This window comes from Gorilla gorilla, chromosome 23 (genome assembly GCF_029281585.2).
Source record: "Gorilla gorilla gorilla isolate KB3781 chromosome 23, NHGRI_mGorGor1-v2.1_pri, whole genome shotgun sequence".
Classification (NCBI taxonomy): domain Eukaryota; kingdom Metazoa; phylum Chordata; class Mammalia; order Primates; family Hominidae; genus Gorilla; species Gorilla gorilla.
Window position 1 is genome coordinate 21,978,644 of NC_086018.1, and position 24,853 is coordinate 22,003,496.

Genomic DNA, 24,853 nt, shown 5'->3' on the forward strand with positions numbered 1-24,853 from the left:
CTCAAACTCCTGACTTCATGATCCACCTGTCTCGGCCTCCCAAAGTGCTGGGATTACAGGCGTGAGCCACCGCGCCCAGCCCTTTCCATTGCACTTCTTCTTTACACTTTTAGTATATGGATGCCTGCAAAACTATCCCAAAACCAACAAAGGATTGTTTTAGCTATCTCACTGTTACATCCTCAGAGGTCCTCTAGACTGGCTGCACAGGAGAAATACCTAGGAAGCTTCAATCAGCACCAAAGCCTCAGTCCCTTGCCCCAGAGACACTGGATTAATTGGCTAGGGTAGATCAAGTAATTCCCCAGCGGGTTCTTATGGACAGCCAGGACAACCTATAAGGAGCCACTGATACAAATGCACTGAGTCCACCCCCTGTCCACACCAGCTTCCTCCCTCCTAGGATCTGCACTGGCTGTGGGCTGAGGGTGGAACAGTGGCTGGGGTGTGCCTGAGAAGACCAAGAGCACAGAAGCTGCCAGTCCTCATGAGCAACTGGTGGGAAGAGGCCAGAAAGAGAACTACAAAGGTAGGGAAGAATGAAATCCCATCTCTCCAGCCTTTTCTGAGACCTTGGGAACCAGGCTTTGAATACTGAGCTAGATGGGTGTAGGCTTTGGGGCTGGGAGAACAGGGCCAGGGGCTCAGCAAAGGCTTCTAGGTACAAATGGGCCCTAGTCCTCCCAGGGCCAGCTCCTGCCTAGTGGTAGAGCACAGGCCTCCTCATGTCCTCAGGAGCTTAGGGTCCCATGTCCACACCCACCCCATGTTGGTTCCCACCGTCAGCAGGCCTGAGTGTAAGCACATGGGCAGAGACCTGAACATATGCAGGCATCATTCCTCTGACCATAAGAGAATACATGTGTGCACATATAAACATGCTAGTGGGCAGAGCCCACCTCAACAGGAATAAGTGCCCACAGCAGCAGCATGAGGGAGATGTGAAGACTGGTGAAGGGCATGAGCAACATCCCAGCGCCATGGGGTGCAGGCTATGCCCGGTCTACACTGCTCTGGGCCAGGCTGCCAGGAGCTGTGGCCTGAGCTGCTCCAAGCCCTGCAGCTCTGTGGAAGGGCCCCTCTCCACCCTCTCCCTGCCCTTCCCAAAGGGCTACGGGTGGATAACATGCTTCATTCAGGCCTGTCCCACGCATAAGGGTCCCATCACAGATCCATGTTCTCGATAGCCCCAGCCCCCCTCTACAGCGGGTGTTGCCAGGCCACAGGGAGGTCTGAGAGCAGGGGTCTGGCTCAGGCTCAGCCTTGGCTCATCACTGGCCCTCACAAGAGACAAGCCCTCCAGAGGGCTCCCTTTCACCCTCCTCCTCTAACCACCCCTCCTGAAACCCTACCTTAATCTGGTTGGATTAAGGCCCTATCCTCTGGGAGGCATCACCCGGGGGCTCAGGGAGCTGAGCAGGGCCACAGTTCAGTGCGCTGACCAGGGGACAGCAAACCACAGCAGGGCAGGAAGAGGGGCCACCTGGGTACTGTGAGGAAATGAGCTGCTGATGCTCCCTGCATCTTCTGGGACTTGGTATCCCAGAAATGGGAAACTGGTCTTTTCAACTGTGGTGGGGAAACAAGAACCCGGGGGAATCCAACTGCTCAGCATGTGGGAAGGGCTCTGCGCAGCCCACCCCTGCTCCTGGGGCCGCAGGGAAAGGTGGGTGAGGCCAGCACTCTGTGCCTGGGATGCCGCTGCTGTCCTGCGATGTTGTGCTGCTCCCCCGCATGGCTGCTGCTACGGGCTCTTGCCACAGCTGGACACCCTCCCCTGAGCTCCGGTGCCGGACAACTGTTTTCTGAGCATGCTAAGCAATGACCCTCTGCTGACGGGAGAAGTTACTTTAGAGGGGACAGAACTTAGGAAGACCCAGGTGTGCTGTGAGGCAAGTGGCTCCCTCCCTGACCCTTACTGCTCAGTGTGCAAGGTTACCACCTTCTCCTCCTCCCCACACCCATCCCCCCTCTCTCCCAAGATGCCCCTCATTGCTGCTGTCACTCATCATTAGCAGTCACTGTCATTGTTAGGACAGCCCCTGTCAGGCTGCAGAGCCAAGGGAGGGGGCAGGAGAATGTCAGATGACTCACACAACCTCAAAAGAGGGGGATGGACACACACAACACAGAACCTAGCTACAAGAAGCACCTCGTGAGACTCTGGTTCAACCCTTTCTTTTTCCAGAGAAGAAAGAGCAGCTTAGCAGAGTTTCCTGACAAGTCCCTCTGCTTCCCACTAGTCAGACTTGGAGGGAGACTGGCCTAGGAGAAAGGCCAGGCCAGGAAGTCAGCAAGAGGCTGGGCAGGTGACAGGTGTAGCCAACCCAGGGTCCTCTGAGGGAGGTGGGGAAGGCTTTGCATGGACCCATCCACACTTCTTTGCCTTGTCCAAGGAAGTGTTTCTGTTTGGGGGAGGAGAGGAGTGACTCTTTGTCAAATCAGCCATCTGGACTGTCACCTAACGACCAGCTAAGCCCTCGGATCAAGCTGGTTAGGACCTGAGCCCTGTCTCCTGGCTCTCTGTCCCTCTCCCAACCACTTAATGAGCCCTTGCTGATGCACACTGAGCCGGGGACAGGACGCAGGGAGCCAACAACTGACTGAGGGGAATAAGCCCGACGGGGAGAATAAGCCCGACGGAGGGAGTAAGCCTGTGAGGGACACACAGGCTCTCAGAGGAGGTGAAAGCCACATGCCAGCAGGCAGTCAGGATGGGCTTCACAGAGGGGGCCACACCAAGCTGGCCTGTCAGAGGCCGGCGGTCAGCTCCAGGGCCCCATCTCTTCAATGTGTTGGTCAGGAGATAAGAACAAGGAGGGGCTGAGTAAATCTGCGCCTGATTTTCATCTGCGCCTGATTTTCATCTGCCTACACTGAATTATGCCATCCATTTGGAGGCAATTTTCAAGTTAAAATGTTGTCAGAAGGCTGTCACAGTTTTGATCTTTCTTTTCTGTTCTTTTTCAACCCACCCACATTTTCTAGTTAGGTTGGAAAGGGGAGTGAGGGGGATAGAGCCTGGTTTATATTCAGAGATTTCTGGAATTGTTAAAGATAGATGAGACTTTTAGAAATTATCAAGTTTTCTCTTAGGAAAATTGAGTCCCAGTCCAATGTCACAATTAATTGTTCTTTCAGTTCCAGAACTTTTAGGGGAACTGGAGGGACCTGGCCAGGCATCCTGCAGGCTATCTCTTGGGGTTTCAGCTTGATTCTCTCTGCTGCCTGGTTCAGAGATGCCCAATAATCCCACCACTTGCTCCTTCCAGCCACCACCCTGTTCCACTGACTGCTGAACGGGGAGTCAAAGCACCAGTTTCAATCCCTGGCCTTGCCATTGACTTCTTTGACAGGACAAGTCACTGAGCTGCCACACCTACTTTTACATAAAATGAGTTAATAAACCTGGTACGGGCGTGGTGGCTCACGCCTGTAATCCCAGCACTTTGGGAGGCCAAGGTGGGTGGATCACCTGAGGTCAGGAGTTCAAGACCAGCCTGGCCAACGTGGTGAAACCCTGTCTCTACTAAAAAAGACAAATAAAAATTAGCTGGGCATGGTGGCAAGTGCTGGGAGGATGAGGAAGGAGAATCTCTTGAGCCTGGGAGGCAGAGGTTGCAGTGAGCCGAGATTGTACCATTGCACTCCAGCCTGGGCAACAAGAGTGAAACTCTGTCTCAAAAAAATAAATAAATGTGGCAGTGCTTTGGAAGGTATATTTAACACAAATGCCCAGGATGATGATGATCATTATTATTGCAATAATAAATCCATTCTCAGCTCAGAAAAATAAGAGGGTAACCAATCAATAGCTCCAGTGTTCTTGGAATCAGAGAGTGGAAAGGAGGCTGGGAGGGAAGGAAGATGGGGTGGCAGGGAAGAGAGCTACTGACCACCTTCTATATTCTGATCACTGACATTGCCCAGCCATTGCCAGAGGGAGAAATGTGGTGGGTATAAGTTCAAGCCAGACACCTGGAAGTCCCTGATCTCTGGGTGCCGGGAGGTGGGTGTGGAACTGGCAGACGACCTAGGCAAGGGTCACTGATTATGGATCATTTACTTTCTTCAACCCTATACTGTCCCATCTGTTTATGAAAGTCTAGACATTAGGGAAATTTAGACTTATCTAAGAGGTTAATGGAGAAGGGATACAGTAAATGTCTGGGCCAACAGAGTCAGGATTCAAAATGACCTCAAAGGGCTGGACAGATAAAACTGAGCAAGGACCAGTGTAAAGTCCTGCTCAGACCGGATGTGGTGGCTCACTCCTGTAATCCGAGCACTTTGGGAGGCCAAGGCAGGTGGATCACTTGCAGTCAGGAGTTTGAGACCAGCCTGGCCAATATGGTGAAACCCCGTCTCTACTAAAAATACAAAAACTAGCCAGGCACGGTGGCTCATGCCTGTAATCCCAGCACTTTTGGAAGGCCGAGGTGGGCAGATTGCCTGAGGTCAGGAGTTTGAAACCAGTCTGGCCAACATGGTGACACCCCGTTTCTACTAAAAATACAACAAAATTAGCCAGGCATGGTGACAGACACCTGTAATCCCAGCTACCCAGTAGACTGAGGCAGGGGAATTGCTTGAACCAGGGAGGTGGAGGTTGCAGTGAGCCGAGATCACGCCACTACACTCCAGCCTGGGTGAAAGAGCGAGACTCCGTCTAAAAAAAAAAAAAAAAAAAACTAGCCACGTGTGGTGGTGCATGCCTGTAGTCCCAGCTACTCGGGAGGCTGAGGCAAGGGAATCACTCGAACCTGGGAGGCAGAGGTTGCAGTGAGCTGAGATCACGCCACTGCACTCCAACCTGAGCAACAGCGAGACTCCATCTCAAAACAAAACAAAACAAAACAACCCAAAAAAAAGCCTGCTCAATTTCAGAAAAAGCCAATGTGCAGGGAGGAGTGGGAGGATAGAGAGACCCAGCCTACTGTCAGTTCAGGTCAAAACAACATGGACACTACAGTTACTCAGTTGAGCACTGGCTAACACCGTGGGACAGGCTGGGAAAGAAGCAACTGCAGCCTCAAGCTACATTGACATCCTAGTTACTAGGAAGTGAGTCCCAGGCTGCAGGGACTAACCAGGTACCCACTCAAGGCAGGAGACATGCTCATTTCTCAACACCACCTGCTCATGAACAAACTGAAATGAGTTTGTCATTTTGTGCCTGCAAACAAGATGGTAACCTCCCAATGACACTCAACGAATTAACAAGTGGCCAAAGGAAGGGGATCAAGACAGGGAGCATCTAGAAACTGAAAATGTCTGGAGGACATGAGGTTGGAGAAGACTTAGGGAGAGCTATGGTGAACAGATCAGATGAGAGAAACAGCTTGCCATGTGCTATTCCAAAAGGCACAACTGGGCTCACAGAAGCTTCAGCAGAATTACTAGTTCACGTTAAAGGCCACCAAGATGCAACAATTTGAGACTCATGGCTAGGTCTTCAGTGATCCAAGGACAGTCATGTCAGGATATTCAGGTGCTTGCTGGCCTGGAAGAGGCCTGGACCCCCTTATGGGCCTTGAGGAGACTTCTCTGTACTTCGAGGGCACAAGGCTAGTGAAGATGGCTCATCTTTTGTGGCCAGAATTGCCTTCAGTTCAGTTTTCAGTTCATGGAAGCCCAGAGCATGTATGTGGGATAAGACAGAGGATTAGGAGGAGGGAATGACAACATATATATTAAAAAGTCACTACCTGCATCAAATGTATGAGTATAGCTGGGAGACAACTACCTGGTATGGATTGAAAGGCATCAAAGAGGCCCAGAGTCCTGTATTAACAGAATACACCCCAAGGCCAAAAATTCCTCCTTAGATGACAGCAGTATTACCCCAAGTGAAGGACATTTGCCATCTGGGGAGGGTACCATGATGATTTATTGGGTCAACATGTGGACATCCAGCAGAGAAGCCTGGAGGGGCTGAGACATAGGGTAGAGAAGGCATCCTGCAGCCCAGGGTTAAGCAAACTCTGCCAACTTTACAAAATGCTCTCACCCAAGAAGTGCCAGAGGGTGAAGCTGGGGAGGGTCCTCATCCACTTCCTCCATCCTACCCCATACTTCCTGTGGCCACTCCTTACTTCCCTAATCCTATTAGTAGGAGCTCTTCTCCTTATCTTCCCAAATCCAATCTATTGCATTCTGTTAATTCTTTCTGAACATCTTTGGAATCTGTTCCATCCACTCTACCCCTCAGTAACCCGTCAAAGTCATGGTCTTGGCGGAGCCACTATCATCCCTACCAACCTGAATACACTCCAAACAGACCTCTTTGTTGATCTCTTTTACCGCAATCTATTCAGCCCAAGCAGTCAGATTAATATCTCCAAAGCACAGCATCAGCCATGTCCCTCCCTTGCTCCAAAACATTTAGTGGACCCTAAATATGCAGCAGATCAAGTCCACCTTCTTTCTGTGGCCATTCAAGGACACAGCTTTGCCCTCCAGCCTGTCTCTGACCACCCACTTTCCTACCCACTACCCTGCTCCTCACTGTGCCAAACTGAACTGTCTACCATCCTTTTACCCCATTCCCTGCCTTTGTCTCTCAGGCAGGCCACTTTGCCTGGGATGCTGTCACTCCCCTACTTTAGACAATTCCCATGCTTCAGGGACCACCTGAAGAGCCGTCTCTTCCATGAAGATGGAGGGAGACTTTGCTGAAATCCTCTTTTCCCCTTCCTGAGCGCCTTTAGATGCATGCCTGTCCCACGCACCAGAAGTTTGTTACCTGCTTCTGATGACATCTCTTCTGCTGCTAAGTTATGACTTAACGCCTGAATAATGTGCTGGTTTTCACCAGTGTATGTTCTATTTTCCTACCAAGACTATAAATTCGAATCCCAGAGAGTGGAGTGGGGATGGTATCTCCTCCATTCTAGGGCGAAGCATAGCAACACTTGGTAAGGCACACTGACTGGGTCGAGAGACCTGGGTTTTAGTTCTCTGCTGCCATTAACTGGTCATGTGACTTTGGGTTTCCTTCCCTGCAAAATGATGAAGCAGTGGATACATATCGCTTCCAGCTCTGGTATTCTCTGAGTCTATTTGACTGTGGGCTGACCCACCCAGCTCTAGGCCTGGCTAGGGAAGGAGCAAGGGAGGCTATGGACAAGCCCAGGGAGAGAGAGAGGGAGAGGGAGATGGGGAGCTAATAGCTCTGGAGGAAGGAAGGACATGCTGGGCTAATGGGATAATTGGATAATCCTCAGAGCTAGGGGCTGCCAGGCTGGGGCCAGCTGTTAGAAGCAGACACAAATAGCACAAGCAAAACAAGGGCGCTGATGCAGGAAGCAGCTTGCTGAGAGATATGGAGGAAGGTGGGTGGTGGCCAGAGGGTGGGGGAGGGGACAAAGAGAAACTGGAGCCCCTTTCTGTTGAAATTTTGAGGACAGGATCTTAAGGTCTTGTACTCTGACCCCATTTAGAAAGACTGCATTTAAGGATCCTGGCCTTCTATATACCAAAGAACATTCTTAGAGACCAGTGGTTTATCTTGGCCTCCACAGTGTCCTGGCCACCAAGGACCTTTAAGGACCATAAAGCCCTCATCCTTGCCCATTGAGGGTTATCTGCAAATGGGGCATCCATTTGACATGCCTGTGAAAATATTGCTGGACTCTTACAAAATATTAATTTTGGATACATGACTCAGTGGGTCCCTTCATTTCAGGCAGATAAGTGGTTCTGTCAGTGGGGTTGGGCACAGAACAAAAGAAATTTTGGAGGGGTCTAGGACCCAACTCTGCTAGGTCACATAAGTCATGACCTCAGTGACTGGACCTCAGTTAGCCCATCTATAAAATGGGGACAATAAGCATTACCCTCCCTGCAAGGCTGTTGTGGAGATAAAATGAGATCATGAATGGGAAAGTAATTTGAAATGCAAGTGCTTTGCCAAGCACTTTAGTCCCAACTCTGTTTCTAATTTTGTATGATTTTAGAAAGGCTATTTCCTTTCTCTGAGTTCCAGTGTCTTCCACTATAAGATGATGAGATCAGACTAGATGCTGTTTAAATTCCCTTCTAATTCTAATGACTCTAATTCTTATAAAAAAATAGTATATTTACATTTGTATACCCTATAAGGACAGTATGAGAAAAGAAAATTAGAGGCCAATTTTATTAATGAACATAGATATAAAATACTAAAGATTAGCAAGCCATATCTAGCAATGTACAAAAAAATATATAAATCATTATCCAGTAGGGTTTATCCCAGGAATGCAAGGATGGTTTCACATCAGATAATCATTCAATATCATTCATATTAATAAGTTAAAAAACACTAAAGGAGAATCTCAACAGATGCAGAAAATGCATTTGATTTAAAAAAGTCAACACCTAATCATAGAAAAAACTGTTAGCAAACTAGAAATATAAAAACATTTTCTTAACTCAATAAAGTATATTTTTCAACATCTCACTGAACACACCATAGTCAATGGTGAAATAGAAGCCTTCTCTTTCGGTCAGGCACGGTGGCTCATGTCTGTAATCCCAGCACATTGGGAGGCTGAGGTGGGCAGATCACGAGGTCAGGAGTTCAAGACCAGCCTGGCCAACATGGTGAAACCCCATCTCCACTAAAAAATACAAAAATTAGCTGGTTGTGGTGGCACATACCTGTAATCCCAGCTACACGGGAGCCTGAGGCAGGAGAATCGCTTGAAGCCGGAAGGCAGAGATTGCACTGAACTGAGATCACGCCACTGCACTGCAGCCTGGACTACAGAGGGAGACTCTATCTCAAAAAAATAAATAAAAAAAAGAAGAAGCCTTCTCTTTCTAGTCAAGACCAAACCCACTATTCTATCCAATATAGTACTAAAGTTCCTAGAGATCACAATAATACATGAAAAAGAAAAGAAACAAAATAACATTATCTGCAGCTGAATTAACTGTCTATATAGAAAAATTCAAAACATTTCTTTGGAGTATTATTGGAACTAATGAGAGTTTATCAAGGCTGTCGGATATAAAATCAACATAAAAAACCAACAGCATTCCTATAGGGCAGCAAAAACTATTATAAGTCATTTAAAATATATCATTTATAATAGTAGCAAAAACCAGAAGGTACCTAGAATAAATCCAACAAATGCACAAAAAGAAGACTCAGATGAGGAGATGTGCCATGTTCATGGATGGGAACAGTCAATACTATAAAACTGGCAATTATCCCCAGTCCATCTGGAAATCAAGTGTAATCCTTTAAAATTTCCAATAGATTTTTTTTCATAAATTATACATTTTGGATCCTAAAAATCATTTGAAAAGAAAAAAGGCCAAGAAGAGCCACAATAATCTTCCTTTTAAAGAAGGTGAAGAATTGTCCTAACATACAATAGTGTGGTACAGGAACAGGCAAACAGATGAAGTGAATGAGATACAAAGGTTAGAAGCAAACCTGTCTTTGTATGGGAATGTGGTATGTGGTAGAGGTCACATTACAAACCACAGAAAAAGCATGGAAGGTTCATTAAGTGGTTCTGAAACATGGAAAGGTAAAATTGAAGACAAAGGTGAAAGAAACAAAGATCTTTAACACTTTAAAAAGCAAATACATGAAAATGTCTTTATGACCTCTGGCCAAAGATTTCTTAAAACACAAAAGCAAAGCCATAAAAGAATATGCTGCTAAATTAACTAATGAAACTTTAAAAAAATTTTTTTTCATGAAGAAACAACGTAAAGTACAAAGACAAGCCACAGACTGGAAGACGGTATCTGCAATGTATATAATCAATAAAGGATTAGTGTCTGTAATATATAACTCCTATGAAAATAAACAAAGATATTATCAGACACCTTAGAAGAAAAAACCTAAATGATCAACAAACACATGAAAATAAATTCTATCTCACTAGTAATTAGGAAAATGAAAATTAAAATATATTTTACCACCATTCACAGTCAGCCAACTAGCAACAATTTAAAAGTCTTGGTGGGGAACAGAAATACATAATACCTAGTAGAGTTGAAGATGTGAATAGCCTATAACCTAGCATTTTCCATTTCTAAGCCTCAATCTTCAATCAAGTCACACACATATTTTTAAAAACCATGCACTTGGATGTTCATTGTGTCACTGTAATACTAAAAATGTCAAAGCAACATTTTTAGTATTTCTTAGTATTAGTATCTTTTAGAGTTAGAATGGATATATGAACTGTGGTTTACTACTTCAATGAACTATCATACAGCAGGCAAAATAAATGAACTCATTATATCAACACCTGTTCTATATTCCAAGTTAAATTTCTCTAGCTATTTCCAGACCAGACCTTGAATTTCCACCTTTGTGCCAGTGCTCATGGTTGTTGTCTTTCCTCTCACTTTTAGCCCAAAAAATTTTAATGATATAATTTAAATGCTCTTTCCTCCTAAAACATCCCAGGATCCTTTAAATTCTGATATTAGAAATTAGAAAACCGAGACCAAAAAAAGTTGAGTCATGCTAAGTTCACATGGCAGATGAGTGGCAGAATTGGAACCAGAACCCTGGTCTTTATATCTGTCTTTATACCCATGCAAGGCCACAGATAATCTCAAAAGATGATAAAATACAGAACAAATCCCAACTCCTAGCCTAGGCCACTTTATCCCACAAACATCCCTGGAACAGCTGTGGTCCCAGCTTCTACAACCCCTTCTAGCCTGTGAAGTGTTAAGATCTGGCTTCACTACTATGTGACTATGAGTCTATGTGACTTTGAGTAAGTCAAACTCTCTTGTGCCTCAGTTTCCTTATCTGTTAGCTGCCAATAATTCCTGCCTGGCTACTGCATAAGCCATTAATAGAATCAAATGAAATAAACGATAATAAACTAGAATTGTATTAAATACATAGAAATATTTACCTTTTTATTATTTTCAAGATATAGAAATGCCTGCCCTCTTGCTAAAAGAATCATGGGATGTCTGATTTGTAAATAAATTTAATTTTGAGAGTTTGCCGTTGCTTGGTGATGGAGGGGAGATGTTGTCCTTGTACAAGAAGCAGGACTCTGAAAGCCCCACTCCCTTTTCCTACCCTCTTCTGCTTGGAGGTTTTGTGCCACTGAGTTCCTGGGCACAGGAGGACCAGCAGGCAGACTGGGGTCCCCGGAGGCGGGAGCAGCCAGCCCTGACAAAATACTGAAGTTGGCCAAGACTGTCTTTAAAATCTCTTCCCTGTGCTCTTCCCCCCGGTTTAGCCTTCGCTACATCTTTCCTGGGTTACTGAGGAAGGGGTTCTATACAACCTCCTCCCTCTCCACCAACCACTATTCAGTTTCCCACCATTCAAGATCTACAAGGGGCCAGGCGCGGTGGCTCACGCCTGTAATTCCAGCACTTTGGGAGGCCGAGCTGGGCAGATCACTTGAGGCCAGAAGTTTGAGACCAGCCTGGCCAACATGGAGAAACCCCATCTCTACTAAAAATACAAAAATTAGCCAGGTATGTGGCACACATCTGTAATCCTGGCTACTCGGGAGGCTGAAGCAGGAGAATTGCTTGAACCCAGGAGGCAAAGGCTGCAGTGAACTGAGATCACACCACTGCACTCCAGCCTGGGTGATAAGAGTGAGACTCCATCTCTAAAAAAAAAAAAGAAAAAAAAAAGACCCTCAAGGACCAAAGACTACGAGGTTGGGAAATGTGCCTGGCCCCATTTTGGCAGAGTCAGTATTCAACAAATGCTGAACTGAGCCAAAAGGACTGCCTGTGTGTCTTCCCCATTAACCAGCAGCTTTGTCCTAAGCAGGTCCTCCTGTTCACAAGGAAAACGTCTGATGGTTCCCTTCCCACAGACTACTGGGGACCACTGCATTTGCCCTCCCCTCCTAGGCTCTATGCATTTTCAAACAGGCCCCTGGAGAGGAATGGTAAACCTGGGGGCGGTCACATAGGGCAGTTAGGGCAGTGGAGGGAGGAACAACGGTTGAGAGTGTAGGGGCTTGAGGACTCTACTCCCTTCCCTTTCTTGCCCTGACTCCTCTGCTGCAGCCCAGAGGTGTCACACCACCATGTTCCCTGACATCAGCAAGCAGGTGGCCTGAGGTGTCTACAGTCAGAGCTACGGCTGAGAAAGGCTTTGAAGTTACACAGGTTATGTTAAACCTCTCTTTTCTCATTTTTAAAATAAAGAAATATTTTCCATTCTCCTGCTTTACAAAGCTGTTAAGAAGATTAAATGTAAAAATGAGTAAAAAGAGAAGTGGGACAGTCAAGTCTGCCAGGCCCTCCTGCCTGTGACCCTTGGGTCGCTGCCAGCTTGGACCTCAGTCCAGCTTCCCAGGGCTCCCTCCGATGGTCCTCCTCTCACCCAGACCAAGGACACTAGGACTAAACATGGGAGGCCCCGCCCTCCTGAGTGACTCTTTATCTATACAGGATTGTATTCTCTGCCAAATAGACCAAAAGGAAGGAAGGCCGGCAAGACATTAGCTCTTTTCTTAGCTCTCAAATAGCTGACATTTCAGGAAACTGAAATTCTGAATGGGACCAGAGGTGATTTCAATTCATTGTGCCTGTCTGCAGAGTCAGTCTATATGAGGACTCCATTATATAGGACGTACTTCTAGAAGTTCAGCGAAACCCTTGTCAATAAATCTCTTTCAAACTTATCTACTCATGCTTGGAAATCCATCATTAGAGCTTTACTTCTTTGGCACAAGCCAAATGCGGGGTTTTGTCTTTTATAAAAGACATATCAGTCATATCAGTCATCTCAGTGTGAATGGAGTATACTGGTCCTTTCCTGGGAGCAGGCTCATACGAAGAGAAGACTAGAACACTGAAGACTTGTAGCCTCTGAAACTAGAAGAGGGAAGATGGGCAGTGTGTGGAAGAGAAAGGATGTAGAGGGAGGTGGAGCTGGTGAAGGCTTTCCACCTGAACAGTCAGGTATGATCTCCAAAGTACCCAACAAAGCTACATGTAGGCCAGGTACAGTGGCTCATACCTATAATCCTAGCCCTTTAGGAGGCTGAGGCAGGAGGATCCTTTGAGACCAGGAGTTCAAGTCCAGCCTCAGCAACATAGCAAGACACGATCTCTACAAAGAATTTTTAAAAATTAGCCGGGCATGGTGGCCATGACTGTGGTCCTAGCTACTTGGGAGGCTGAGGCAGGAAGATTACTTGAGCCCAAGAGTTCAAGGTTACAGTAAGCCATAATTGTGCCACTGCACTCCAGCCTGGGTGCAGAGTGAGACCCTCTCTAAAAACAAACATAACAAAAAAACTACATGTAACAAAGCCAGACAGAAAGAGAGATTATTCTGCATGATTCCATTTATATCTAACAAATGAAAACTAATCTATTTAGTGGTTGCCTGGGCCAGGTTGGGAGGAGGCAGGAGGGTGGAACTACAAAGGGGCATGAGGGAACTTTAGGGGCGATAGCTATCTTGATTATGATGATGGCTGCAGGACTGTATATATATGTCGAAACTTATCAAGTCATACACTGTAAATAAGTGCAGTTTATTGTATGTCAGTTATACCTCAATAACACTTTTTTTTTTTAAGACAGAGTCTCCCTCTGTTGCCCAGGCTGGAGTGCAATGACCAGATCTCAGCTCACTGCAACCTCTGCCTCCTGGGTTCAAGTGATTCTCCTTCCTCAGCCTCCCAAGCAGCTGGGACTACAGGTACATGCCACCATGCCTGGCTACTTTTTGTATCTTTAGTAGAGATGGGGTTTCACCATGTTGGCCAGATGGTCTCAAACTCCTGATCTCAAGTGATCCACCTGCCTCCACCTCCCGAAATGTTATGGGAGCCACTATGCCTGGCCTATAACACTTTTTTTTTTTTTTTTAAGAGTCTCGCTTTGTCACCCAGGCTGGTGTGCAGTAGTGCAATCTCGGCTCACTGCAAGCTCTGCCTCCCAGGTTCACGCCATTCTCCTGCCTCAGCCTCCTGAGTAGCTGAGACTACAGGCGCCTGCCACCAGGCCCAGCTAATTTTGTTTGTTTGTTTTGAGACAGAGTCTTGCTCTATCACCCAGGCTGGAGTGCAGTGGTGCGATCTCGGCTCACTGCAAGCTCCACATCCTGGGTTCACGCCATTCTCCTGCCTCAGCCTCCCGAGTAGCTGGGACTATATAGGCACCTGCCACCACATCCGGCTAATTTTTTTTGTATTTTTTTTAGTAGAGACAGGGTTTCACCACGTTAGCCAGGATGGTCTCGATCTCCTGACCTCATGATACACCCGCCTCGGCCTCCCAAAGTGCTGGCATTACAGGCATTAGCCACTGTGCCCGGCTGCTAATTTTGTTTTTGTATTTTTAGTAGAGACGGGGTTTCACTGTGTCAGCCAGGATGGTCTCGATCTCCTGACCTTATGATCTGCCCACCTCAGCCTCCTAAAGTGCTAGGATTATAAGCATGAGCCACCACACCTGGCCAACACTTTTTTGTAAAAAAAAAAAAAAAAAAAAAAAAAAGGGGGTCTCGCTGTGTTGCCCAGGCTGAAGTACAGTGACCATTCACAGTGCACTACAGCCTTGAACTCCTAGGCTCCAGCAATCCTCCTGCCTCACTTTTCCAAGAAGCTGGGACTACAGGATCACGTAACCACATCTGGCAATAACAATTTTTTTAAAAGAGTGAAAACACAAACCTACAGTATTTTGTGCCTGCCAAATAATGTCTCACATGCCTCTGCTAAGTTCTGGCAGAAACAAGTGTTTTCCAGCATGATAATTCACCTTTCTGGGAATTGGATTTTCTCTCTGTGAGTTGATAGGGCTGAACTTGATGATCCCAAAGTCTGATCCATATATAATAGTCTAAGTAGTGAGGATCAAATATGTTAACTGATAGAAATCCACTATGAAAGCTTAAAGGGTTTAATACAAATATAAGATACGAATCATTAAATAACTAGTATATACAGAGATACTAAGTAAAAATAGTGGATTAGGCCAGGCGCAGTGGCTCATGCCTGTAATCTCAGCATTTTGGGAGGCCAAGGTGGGCACATGACTTGAGGTCAGGAGTCTGAGACCAGCCTGACCAACATGGTGAAACCCCATCTCAACTACAAATACGAAAATTAGCCGGGCATGGCAGTGGGCACCTGTAATTCCTGCTACTCCTGCTGAGGCAGGAGATTCGTTTGAACCTGGGAGGCGGAGGTTGCAGCAAGCCAAGATTCTGCCACTGCACTCCAGCCTGGGCGACAAGAGTGAGACTCTGTCTCAAAAAAAAAAAAAAAAAAAGTGAATTAAACACATGCATCTAATTTTGCTATATCTAAAACTTCATCAAAAAAATGCTTTTTGGCCGGGTGCGGTGGCTCATGCCTGTAATCCCAGCACTTTGGGAGGCCGAGGCAAGTGGATCACTTGAGGTCAGGAGTTTGAGACCACCTGGCCAACATGGTGAAACCCCATCTCTACTAAAAATACAAAAAATAGCTGGACGTGGTGGTGCATGCCTGTAATCCCAGCCTCTTAGGAGGCTGAGGCAGGAGAATCGCTTGAATCCAGGAGGTAGGGATTGCAGTGAGCCAAGATTATGCCACTGCACTCCACCCTGGGCAATAGAGCAAGACTCCTCTGTCTCAAAAAAAAAAATTTTTTTTTCAAGGGTAAAGCCTACAATAGGAGCTCTTGGAAAGAAAAAATATGACATCAGAAACAAAATGCTTAATGGAAGGATTAGAAAACACTGAGGAAATTTTCCAGGAAGTAGAATAAAAAGACAAAATAGAAACTAGGAAGGAACAGATGAGAAATTCATCCCAATATGTGAATAGTAAGTTTTAGAAATACAACAAAGGAAATGAAATAATTCAAGAAAACACTCCAGAATCGAAAGGACATGACTTTTCAGATTGAAAGGGTCACAAATGGCCAGGACAATAGGTGTGTCATTGTAAAATTTCTTAATGCTAGGGACAAAGAAATCCCGCAAGGTCGCACACAAAGAGTGAGGAATCAGAATGGCTTTGGCCTTCTCAACAGCAGCACTGGAAGCTAGAGGACGACAGGGCTGAGGAATCTAAGTTCTGAGGCAAAACAATTTCTTACCTAGAATTCCACACTCAATTAACCAAGTGTTAGACATTTTCAGACACACAAGATTTTGAAAAAAATTATCTCTTGTGTACTCCCAGGAAACTCCTGGAGGACATATGTTATCAAAACGAGGGAAGAAAGCATAAAACGAGAAGACATGGGATCCGGAAAACAGGCAATCTAACACAAGAAAGAGGCAAGGGAATCCCCTGGACAGTGGTAAACAGAGGTTCCAGAATAGCAGTGTGTAGCAGGCCCCCAGTGCAGGAGAGAAGGCTCCAAGAGACTTTCCTGAGAAGAATGTATTGAGAGAAGATCTAGGTAATTGGCAGACTTTAAGTGGTAAGAGTGACTAGTGGTAAGGCCTTAGAAACCTAAGTGGATGAAAAAAGATAAGCAAAACAAAGTGATGTGTTAGGAAAAGCAATCATGGCTGACTACATGGCTTAGCTGCAAGTGGCATTTACACTGTCATAACAAATACTATTATCTACAAAAATTACACTATACTGGGAGCAAGGGGGCACAGAGAGGGATGCATATGTATAGAGGGGGCAAATGAAGAAGGAGCTAAATCCTCATCTTCCATAGTGGGAAGTCAACAGATAAGGCCTAAAGGAAAAAACAGGAAGTAGTATTATAAAACATGTTATTTGGAGATAAGTAAATTCCAAAAGAATTAAACAAGTTGAAATTGGTCCCTCTAAGGAAAAGGAAATGGGGTTGGGGTGGGTACATGGAGGTTGAGGACTGCTCTTTGTCTTAACAAATCATATAGAACTAGTTCCCTTTTTAATCAATGTTCCTGTATAACTCTGATAAAATTTAAAATTAAAAAATTACCATGGTGAAGGGTGATGAAATGAACGCTTATTGAATGCAGACAGTGCGGACAGGTGCTCCCCATACAGGTGCCACCCTGCTGGTGTCCAAGCTTTCTGAGCTGTTACAGATCACGCCCAAGGTATGCAGGAAGGTGCCTCCATTTGGGAAACAGCATGGGGGCTGGTCCCACACGGTGCTGACTGCTGCCTCAGTAAGTCACTTAGCCTAAGTCTCAGCTGTCCCACTTTGCAGAACCAGATTCAAGGAGTGGTGAAGGTTTCATGGGCAAGTGCCTGTAGAATACCTGGATGGGCAGCCACCTACTTCAGGTCCTGATCTGGAGAAAAGAAAGCAGTAGGAAAGCAGTGAGCAGAACAGAAAAATATGCAGTCTGATAGTGGAAATAGACTCCAGCCCCTGGTGGCATGAAAAAGAGGAGCCCCTGCAGAGCAGAGCTACTTGTGAGCTGGCTCACGCCCTGTGTGTCAGACTCTGATCGTACTCCTGTGTGCTGGAGAGTTTCTGTTTCAGAATGTTGAAATGGTGGTTTCTGAGAGTGAGCTCTGTTGTCAGATACTCCAGCAGTAGCACAGTGTGAAGCATATCTCGGGATAAACACCTATCAGAGGCCACAGTCTAGTTAGCGAGCTGAGATAAACCATGTTCTAGGAGAACTCACAATACAAGGTGTGGCGAGGAAGAAAAATGCCCCAAAGGAGGAATGAAAACATCCAGCTTCCTGGATGCCTTCTCTGACACTTCTTGCTTTGTGACTTTGAATAAGTCACTCGCCATCATCACTCACTTTTCTCTTCTGTAAAAGGACTGGACTAGATGCTTTCGAGGGTCCTTTCCTGGCATGTAAGAAAGTAAACTCACAGCTGGGCACGGCGGTTCACGCCTGTAATCCCAGCACTTTGGGAAGCCAAGGCAGGCAGATCACCTGAGGTCAGGAGTTTGAGACCAGTCTGGCCAACATGGTGAAACCCTGTTTCTACTAAAAAAAAAATACAAAATTAGCTGGTTGTGGTGGTGCATGCCTGTAATCCCAGCTACTTGGGAGGCTGAGGCAGCAGAATGGCCTGAACCTGGGAGGCGGAGGTTGCAGTGAGCCGAGATTGTGCCACTGCACACCAGCCTGGGTGGCAAAGCAAGACTGTGTCTCAAAAAAAAAGAAAAGTAAACTCCCTGAGGGCAGAGACCTTGTCTGACTTGTTCATTGCTCTGTCCTCAGTACCCAGCAGAGTGCTTGATACAACCAGGTGCTTGATGAATACTTGTTGAATGAATGAAATGGCAGATAAAAGCAATCAGTTTTTTAGAGTCTTAAAACTGAAAAATGACCCCAGTCAATGCTTTAATTTCACAGGTGAAAAAACAAAAGCCCAGTGAGGAGGGAAAAAATGTGCTTGTGATCACCATAGCTAAGCAGGAATGGAGCTGAGATTCAAGTCCCAGCACTGTAGGAACTCAATTGAGGGTAGGTTAGGGTAGACTAGACGGGTGAGGGAAGGCCACATCTTTATTCAGAGGTGAACTTCAGGGTAACAGTCTTCTGAACTAACTAATAAAGTTTGGCCGTGGGGCAAGACGTAGTGAAAAGTATATGCAGTTATCTGGGTTCAAGTTCCAGCTCTGCTACTTACCTGTGTGATCCTGGCCTAGCTACCTAATCTCTGAATCTGTTTTTTTGGAAAAAGAGATAATAATAATATCTACTTTACATAATTTCTGTCAGAATATAAGTAAGTTGGATATGGTATGTGAAAAAAATATTTTTCAAGATGTCAAATCTCATAGGTTGTTAATGTGTTTGGCCTAGCTGCCTCCTAGTAATATCTCATTCACTAACAAATCAACATAGTTTATTAATAATGGTTTATTCAGCCAGTTAGTTGTCACTTTGAAAATCAAATGGAAGAACTCTGAAGGGTAGGTAAGTTTTGATGGAGTAGAGCAGGAGGAAGAAAAACTGGGGAGTTAGAATCTAGGTGGGGAGGGCCAGGTTTGGTGGCTCATGCCTGTAATCCCAGCACTTTCGGAGGATCGCTCAAGCCCAGGAGTTTGAGCCAGCCTGGGCAACGTGGCAAGACCTCGTCGGTACTAAAAGTTAAAAAAAAAAAAAAAAAGTTAGCTAGGTGTGGTAGTGTGTGCTACTTGGGATGCCAAGGTGGGAGAATTGCTTAAGCCCCGGAGGTCAAGGCTGCAGTGAACCAGGATTATGCCACTGCACTCCAGCCTGGGCAACAGAGTGAGATCCTACCTCAAAAACAGAAAAAAGAAAGAATCTAGGTGGGGGCATTGCAGGGGCCAGTCCTGAGGAGCCAAGGGCAAAGCACAGAGAGGCCCAGGAGTCGGAAACCAGATTCCATACTCTGTGACTGGGAGAACCTGTTAACCCTCTTGGTCTGTTTCTTCATCTGAAGTGGAAGGATAATGACAGTACCTCTGCTAACTTGGAGGCTGCTGTAATATCACATGAGACCATGGATGTGAAGAATTTTTAGGGATCATCAACTGCCATCTCCACAGATGGGAGATTATCATTCCTTTATAAGAGTATGGATGAGAGGGTAAGAGACATACTTGAAATAAACCTTGCCTATCGAATTGTCTCCCCTAAATTTATATTTTGAAGTCCTAATCCCCAGGGTGACTGTATTTGGAGATAAGGCCTTTAAAGAGGTAATTAAGGTTATATAAGGTCATAAGAGCAGGGCTCTAATCCAATAGGACTGGTGTCCTTCCAAGAAGAGGAAGAGACACCAGGGATGTATGTGCAGAGAGAAAAGGCCATGGGAGAACACAGCGTTAAGACAGCCATTGGCATGCCCAGGAGAGACACCTCACAAGAAACCAACCCTGCCAACATCTTGATCTCGGACTTCCAGCCTTCATAACTATGAAAAATAAATTTCCTGTTTAAGCCACCCAGTCTGTGGTATTTTGTTATGGCAGCCGTAGCAGAACTAATACACCCACCTTACGGTTTTGCTTCCTTTACTCCTTCCCCCAACAAGTTCTCTCTTCATACGTAACGGCATTGCACAAAAATAGCTTCTGGTCAGCCAGTAAGGCAGGAGGCAGCGTGACTAATGGGCAGGACCAGGTGTTGGGACCTTGACCAGTCTATTGGCAGGTTGTACTCCTGAACTGCTAGGTGGGTGGAACCAGTTTTGTCTGTTCTTAGACACCAAGTTTGTCTTCCAAGATTCTGAGGCTCGACAGAATAATGAACTGTTTAAAGAGCTTTTAGTCACAGGGAAGGATTTAGGCCCATGATTAAAGCTCAACTTCCCCCCTTTGTTATGTCCTGGGTAATTTGAATAATGTTGCCCTAAAAATAGGGGACAAGTAGGCTGGGTGCGGTGGCTCACACCTGTAATCCCAGCACTTTGGGAGGCAGAGGCAGGTGGATCACCTGAGGTCAGGAGTTCAAGACCAGCCTGGACAACATGGCAAAACCCCGCCTCTACTAAAAATACAAAAAAATAGCTGGGCGTGGTGGCACATGCCTGTAGTCCCAGCTACTGAGGAGGCTAAGGCAGGAGAATCGCTTGAACCTGGGAGGCAGAGGTTGCAGTGAGCCGAGATCACGCCATTGCACTCCAGCCTGGGCAACAGGGCAAGACTCTGTCTCAAAAAAAAAAAAAAAAAGAAAAGAAAATAAATAGGGGACAACATTTATATCCTGATTAGAAGCTCCTAAAGTAAATACGTAAGCTTCCTTGGGATTAGATTGTCAGAAATTTCAAAAAACAAATCTGATAACTCTGCATTATTCAGTCAACAAATTTTCATGGTCACCTACTATATGCCAACCTCTACTGTAAATTATACAGATACAATAGGAATAAAATAGACTTAGTTCCTTTTTTTTTTTTTTTTTTTTTGAGATGGAGTCTTGCTCTGTCACCCAGGCTGGAGTAGAGTGGCACGATCTTGGCTGACTGCAACCTCTGCCTCTCAGGTTCAAGAGATTCTCCTGCCTCAGTCTCCTGAGTAGCTGGAACTATAGATGCGTGCCACCATGCCCGGCTTATTTTTTATGTTTTTAGTAGAGACGGGGTTTCACCGTGTTAGCCAGGATGGTCTCGATCTCCTGACCTCGTGATCCACCTGCCTCGGCCTCCCAAAGTGCGGGGATTACAGGCATGAGCTATCATGCCTGGCCAAAAATTTTTTAGACAGTACACCTGCAGAGGGCACATACCATGAATGGAACTTGCAGGACTGGAGGTTGCTCTGGGTGTGTCAGTGAGTGAGTGGTGAATGAATGTGAAGGCCCATGGCATTACTGTGCACTACTGTAGACTTTATAAACACTGTATACTTGGGCTACACTAAATGTATTTTTAAAATTTTCTTTCTTCAATAAATTAAGCTTAGCTTATAGTAACTTTTTGACATTATAAACCTTTTAATTTTTAACCTTTTGACTCTTTTGTAATAACCCTTAGCTTAAAATACCAAAACATTGTACAGCTGTACAAAAATAGCTTATTTACATCCTTATTCTATAAGTTTATTTCCATTTTTAAAATTTTATTTTTGTTTTACTTTTTAAACAGTTTTGTTTGAAACTAAGACAGACACATACACATTAACCTAGGTCAGGGCTATCCAGAGACCCTCCCTACCCAGGGTCAGGCTCATCAATATCACTGTCTCCCATCTCCACATCCTGTCCCACTGGAAGCTCCATGCAATAATATGCATGGAGCTATCCTCTATGATAATACTTTCTTCTCAAATATTTCCTGAAGGACCTACCTGAGGCTGTTTTACAGTTAACTTTTTTTTCCTGTAAGTAGAAAGAGTACACTCTAAAATAACGATTAATAGTAAATATATAAACTAGTAACGTCATTATTATGAAGTATTATGCACTGTATGTAATCGTATGTGCTATATTTTTATATGACTGGCAGTGCAATAGGTGTGTTTACACCAACATCACCAAAAGCACATAAGTAATGCACTGCAATAGGATGGTATAATGGCCATGACATCACCAGGCAATGGGAATTTTTCAGCTCCATTATAATCTTATGGGCCCACCATTAGATGTGTTATGTGGCACATCACTGTAAAACTCTTTGGCCTGGCATTGAAAACCCAGTTCAATCTGGGCCTCCTACCCTCCTATTTAGATGTCTTGTTCCAACCAAGGGTCATCCCCAGTCAGACCTTTCAAAACTCCAGTTCACTAACTAGAATGCTTACTATGCCTTACTTAAATCCTATCCATCTGGCAAGGTATGGCAGGCAGCCTCTAAGATGGCTCCCATGATCTCTGCCTCGTGGTATTCACATCCTTGTATGTGGGCTGAACTTGGTGACTCACTGCTGATAACAAGAATACAACAAAAGTGATGGGATATCGCTTCTGAGATTAGGTTGCAAAAGGAATGTGGCTTCCATCTTGGTCACGCTTCCTCTCTTAAACCTCTCACCCTGGTGAAGCTGGCACCAAGTCTTGAAGCAGCCCTATAGAGAGGCTTGTGTCTGGAGGGACTGAGGCCTACCAACGACCACTTCAGTGGGCTTGAAACTGGATTCTTCTCTACCCTCTGATGAGCCTTTAGGCTGAGAGCTTGACTAAAACCTCATGAAAGACTGAGCCAGAGGCACCTGGCTGAGCTACACCTGGATTCTTGACCCATAGAAACTGTTGGATAATAAATGTTTATTGTTTTAAGCCACTAAGTTTTAAGGTAATTTGTCATGGAAGAATAGACACTAGGCTATGCGTGGCAGCTCACACCTGTAATCCTACCACTTTGGGAGGCTGACACAGGAGGATCCTTTGAGCCCAGGAATTCAAGACCAGCCTGGGCAACACAGTAAGACCCTGTCTCTATAAAAAAAAAAAAATAGACAACTAAAACACAAAGTGGAGCAATATGTTACACAGCAATAGATAACTGATATACAAGACCAGTTCAAGTTGCTCCCCTGAATTTTCCTTGACCTAGCTTAGCCCAGAGCAACCTCTGCCTAATGTGAACTTGATGTAGAGCTGTTCTTCTCATTGGTCATTTTGCACAAGGGCAACATTAGTTATCTTCTATCCTCTGTGTCTCTTGTCTTTTCCAAGTAACCTGAGGTCAGTAGCTGCTTAAATTTCTTGTATGTCTCTGGAGAAAGTGTTTGTGCAAGTAGAGAAAGCAGTAGGCTTTGAGAGGCTAGAACTGCGTCTGAAGGGTCTTTTCATTCATGTTTGGTGACTGACTGAAAAATGACTTGTTGGTGGGAAATTGAAGTGTATGTTAGAAGAGGGACCACAGCTTAGGAAGAGCTGATTTTTGATCTTCATCAAAATGAGGCTTCAGTGGCAAATACTAACAGCCAATCCTCCTTGTAAATTCTGTTGATTTCCTTCTTATTGTGTGAGGAGTTTAGCCTTCTGTTGGCAGTTGTGTTGTGACAAGCAGCAGAGAGGGGGTGGCTCTGGGACACTGGGGTCACTTCAGAGGAAGGGAAGTTGATTGTTTTCTCAGGGCCCCTTCTCTCACATTTATTCTTTCCAGGGCCTCTGCAGCAGGACTGTGCTGAAGCCCATTTCCTACACGTAGCACCATTTATTTAAAACACACACTACATATACACAACAGACCAAATGCAAAGGAAAAAAGGGGAAAAAGGCTGCTGAAGACCAGAGTCACTAAAAGTTCAGGCTAAGAATAGACAAGGAACTCTGAGAGCTGCTCAGCTATGTGACCTCCTGCAGGGGCTTGGCAAGAAGCCCAATTCAGCTTTGTTTTTTCTGTGCTTTTACAAAGAAAGAGCACTAGCTTGGGAGTCAGGAGACCTAGGTACCAGACTTTGCCAGTGCCTCTTTCTGTGGCCTTGGGTAAGTTTTTCCCCTCTCTGGGCCTCAGTTTCCCATTTGCAAAATAAAAGTGTTTAAGACTAGGTTCCAAGATTTTCCAATTCTAATGCTGAGAGGATACAGAGGAAAACGAAAGAATGCTGGCTGAGGAACCAGGAGACTTGCCTTCTTGTCCCAGCTCTGCCACTGACCTGACCTCTTTGGGCCTCTGCTTCCTCATCTATAAAATAAGGTGCTATATTCATTCATCCAGTCCTTCAACGAATATTTCTTGAGCACCTACTATGTGCCAGGCTTGGTGCTGGAGATACGATGATGAGTCAAGCCAGACAGTCTATGTTCTCATGGAATTTCTAGTCTATTGGGGGTGGAAGGGAGGAGGAAAAGATGAACTATAATCAATCACATAAATGAAGGTGTAATTAATGCCAGGGTAAGAAAAACAGGGAAGGGTCACACTTGGTTCTCAGCAACTGAGGGATAGCCACAATGTCCACCATTCCAATGTTCTGTGACCTAGTATGTAGCTCTGCGGGGAGGTGCAGAGAAGCCTTTGGAATAACTCATATCTAAAATCATAGGGTTTTTTTGTTTGTTTGTTTGTTCGTTTGTTTTCAGAACGGCACAGCTCAATTAATCCAAGCAACCAACAACCATCTATTGGGGACCTTCTAGCAGGAATCAGTCACCCACCTCTGGCCTCTCTGGTGCTTTACACTAGTGGGCAGAATGGACTCATAAATGGACACAGCTATAAAATGCCTCACATCATTCTCTAATGGCTAATTATATGTTTCAAATACTAATGTGTCTAAGAATTAGGTGAGAATTGGATGTGGTAGGACAATCAGAGAAATTTTCTTACAAGTAGAAATTGAGATAGGCTCTGAAGCCTTGCTGCATAGTTTCAGATAAACAGAAACAATAATATCAGGGTGCAGTGGGCCCATTCCCTCCTACTAGACAGTACAGGTGCATGGGACATACGAGAGATATCTGGCCGGGTGTGGTGGCTCACACCTGTAATCCCAGCACTTTGGGAGGCCGAGGCAGGTGGATCATGAGGTCAGGAGATCAAGACCATCCTGGCTAAGACGGTGAAACCCTGTCTCTACTAAAAATACAAAAAATTAGCCAGGCGTGGTGGCAGGCACCTATAGT

At 45.3% G+C, this 24,853-nt stretch overlaps 1 long non-coding RNA gene across 1 annotated transcript in view; it reads right to left on the reverse strand.

Moving 5' to 3' along the window:
- Positions 1-24,853, reverse strand: part of LOC109024574 (uncharacterized) — a 52,629-nt gene that overhangs the window by 1,480 nt on the left and 26,296 nt on the right. The window contains exon 5 of the long non-coding RNA XR_008675178.2: positions 16,876-17,194. This is a non-coding gene — a long non-coding RNA (uncharacterized lncRNA). The remainder of the gene's footprint in view (positions 1-16,875; positions 17,195-24,853) is intronic.